The sequence below is a fragment of the Enhydra lutris genome, unplaced genomic scaffold, assembly GCF_002288905.1.
Source record: "Enhydra lutris kenyoni isolate GAN:26980312 unplaced genomic scaffold, ASM228890v2 scaffoldscaffold78, whole genome shotgun sequence".
NCBI classification, from domain to species: Eukaryota; Metazoa; Chordata; class Mammalia; order Carnivora; family Mustelidae; genus Enhydra; species Enhydra lutris.
Genome location: NW_019154162.1, coordinates 7,013,049 through 7,016,390, shown reverse-complemented (window position 1 = coordinate 7,016,390; position 3,342 = coordinate 7,013,049). Strand labels below are relative to the sequence as shown.

The 3,342-nt window shown below is 52.0% G+C and overlaps 1 protein-coding gene across 3 annotated transcripts in view; it reads left to right on the top strand.

The window, feature by feature from the left end:
- The first annotated feature begins 260 nt into the window (after positions 1-260).
- LOC111160879 (pleckstrin homology domain containing B2) overlaps positions 261-3,342 on the top strand; it is a 55,099-nt gene continuing 52,017 nt past the window's right edge. For 2 of the 3 annotated variants that reach the window (XM_022524271.1, XM_022524268.1), the window contains exon 1: positions 314-379. The gene's annotated coding sequence lies outside the window, so the exon portion shown is untranslated. Of the gene's footprint in view, positions 380-3,342 lie in introns of all 3 variants that reach the window. The other variant, XM_022524269.1, reaches the window with a different exon arrangement.

Here is a 3,342-nt window from a genome sequence, read left to right as displayed (position 1 = left end):
CAGGTTGTGCTTTCCCTGCCATAGCTTTAGAGCCACTCATTTCTCTAAGCAGCCCTGGCTCCTTTTATTGGAGGATGGCATTTGGACAAAGACCAGGGTGCAAACAACTTTTTCAGATGAAAATTAAACCTCCACTTAAGCAGAGTTGAGGATGCCTCAGGACCCTCCCCTCCCTCCTACTACGACCCAGGCTCCGCCACTGCCTCCGCGACTATTCCAGGCATGCCCCGCGCGGCCGGACGCATGCGCGCGGGAGAGGTGTGACGTTGGACAGCGACCCGGACGTAGGCGTGAGGCAGTAGGAGCCCAGGAACCCCAGTGGCGTCCTTGCGGTCCCGCGCCCTGCTTCGGTGCTCCGCGGCGGCTGGAGAGTTCGCAGGTAAATGTGTTCATCCGGTCCAGGCGACTCCAGGGCCTCTTCTGTTCCCCACCGCCCAGAGTTGGTTCCTCTGGAGCCTTTCCCTAGAGTCGCCCAGCCCGTCACCCCTCGGAGACAATCCCTTCTCGACCCGCGGTACCGCACGTCTTCGGCGTCGGGTCCCTTAGAGCCTTGGTGAGAAAGTCGTCCCTCTCCGCGCGTCCTCCCCTTCCCGGGTGTAGGTCCCTGCAGAACTTCTCGTACAGCCGCGCAGCCCCGCACCCCTCCGAGAGGACCCCCCCTTACACCCCGCGGCCCGCCCCACCCCGGCGTAGATCCCAGCCTCTTCTAGCCGCGTCCGCTTGGCTCGCGTCTGAGGCGACCCCTCCGCCCCCCGCCCCGGACCCACCTCCTTTCTTCCCTTCCTGGTGTTGGCCCCACCAGAGCTCCTCTGGAGCCGTGCCTCTCCGCGTGCCCTCCTTTTCCCCCGTGTCGACTCCTCCAGAACCTTCCTTAGAGCCGTCCATCCCGCCCCCCTCGGAGCGGACCCCTTCGGCTTTGGCCACGCTAGAGCTGCGCAGCTCCAAGCCGCTCGGGAGGCACTGTCCTTGGCCCGTGGTGCCGTGGTACCCTTCCCTCTAGAGCCGCCCAGCCCCGCACCCCTCCAGGAGCACCCCCTCCTCCCGGTGAGCGTCCCTCCTCTTCCAGGCCCCTGTGGAGCTTCCTCCAGAGCCACCCACGCGGCGCCCCTCTGAGGAGATCCCCGGCCCACGCCCCTTCTCCCCTCTCTGGTGTCCGCCTCTCCAGAGCCTCCCCTTGAGCTGCCCAGTCCTGCCCGAGCTCTCCTGCTGCTGTCCCCCTTCCCGCAAGTGCTCCGCGCGGGTCCGCCACCTTTCCGCCGGCACCGCCACCTTTCCGCCGGCACGGGTCTCCCAGAGCCTAGTTTCTGCCTTGCCCGCACGGAGATTGCATTCTTCTTAGGAATGCAGAGCGGCATTGAAGCTGAGGACTCGCGGGTGCGACTGGCCCCCACTTCCTTTCACTTATTCCTGGCTTTGTAGTGGTTGATGGTTAGTCTTAGGACTTTTGGTTGCACATTACCTTTTTTCACGTTTGATCCTTTCACTCATCCAGATCGGGAACTCCGGAGCGCAGGGTTTTTATTTTGTGTAGGCAGAGAGTTTTTTGTTTTTATCTCAAATGTAAAGTAATTTACATAGAAGAGGCTTCGTAAAAATGAAGGAATAGTAAGTTCCTGTTTTTCAGGGCGGGTGGAGGGTATGCGGTGTGATGGCCATACTGTCAAGAAATCTAGAGGAACGTGGTTAATTCCCAACGCCTTTGACTCCTGGCCCCTGAGAATCTTTTTTTTTTTTTTTTTTTTTTAACCTCTTCTGACTAGGTCAGGGTGGAGTCACTGACAGAGGCTGGAGTGTTTATAAGGAAAGGGAGGAAAGTTCCTGGGTCTCTTGGTCTTTGAGGAAGCTATTGCCAGTGCAGGAAATGAGTTGTCTGAAGTCACAAGGGGAATTAGGGCCCTAGCGAGGACTGTCAGCTGCCTATTGTGGCCGTCATTATTTGTCGAACAGATCAATGACCAAAATATATGTGATTGTGAAACCGGGCTGTCTTAAGGGCCAGCTTATAGGTGGCAATGAGAATGCCTGGGGTTTATTTTTCACATTAGTGATTTCTATTCTTGACTCCCCTGCCCCTCCGCAACATACCAATCTCTGAGGGCAGGAATTCAAAATGCTTCAGGATGGTCCTGGCAGACAACTTAGTGTTCAGTAAATGCTTACTAAAGGAAGCTGCAGAAAAGAACTCAGAACCTGACAGAGGTTCTTCACTAGCATATTTTTAATTGTGTTGGCATATTCTGTAGGTAAAATTCCTAATAATCTCAAGGACTGAATTTATGAAACTTGTACATCATTCTATAGAATGAAGAACAGATAACACTTTGTGTGATAGTCATATTACTTCTCTGGAAGATAGAGTGTTCTTTTCTGATTGCCTCTAGAAACTTTGCTGTGCTTCCCAGCTTGCCACTCTACATACATATTTGGGTGCTTTCTCCTTAACTCTGCCTTTTTTTTCTTTCCAGATGTCTAAAGAAATTAAAAATTATTAGTGTCTGTAACTATGAAAAACTGCAGAGAGTAAAATAAACATGTTACAAAATGTGGATTAGTTGTGTTTCATTGGTTGTATGTTTGCTTCTGAATTTGATGGTGAGGATAGAAAGTTGAGCTTTCTTGTCTGTCCAGTGTGTCTTCCCTTTGATGAGTGCTATATTAGGCTTGTTATTGAGAAGTGGTTGCTACCTGGCAATGGTCAGTGCTATATATGAACTAAATGATGATGGATCATCCAGTTCTTGTCCCCTGTATTTTAGAGGCACTTGGGAATTCTTGTTGCCTTTACAATATCGTTCTTATTTTTTTTTAAGATTTTATTTAAACATTTATACATTGCGAGAGTGCATGCGTGTGTGTGTGTGTGTGTGCATGTGTGCGTGTGTGTGCACATGCACACACACACACACTGACGAAGGCAGAGGAAGATTATCTTCAGGCAGACTTTGTGCTAAGTGCAGAGCTTAAGGCGGGGCTCAGTCTCACACCCCATGAGATCATGACCTTAGCCAAAACCAAGTTATCCAGGCACCCCTAAAGGTTTTATTTTTAAGTAATCTCTACACTCAGTGTGGGGCACAAACTCACAACCCCGAGATCAAGAGTGGCATGTTCTACTGATGAAGCCAGCCAGGTGCCCCTGCATTATCATTTTTTTTTTAAAGATTTTATTTATTTATTTGTCAGAGAGAGAGAGGGAGAGAGAGCGAGCACAGGCAGACAGAATGACAGGCAGAGGCAGAGGGAGAAGCAGGCTCCCTGCCAAGCAAGGAGCCCGATGCGGGACTCGATCCCAGGACGCTGGGATCATGACCTGAGCCGAAGGCAGCTGCTTAACCAACTGCG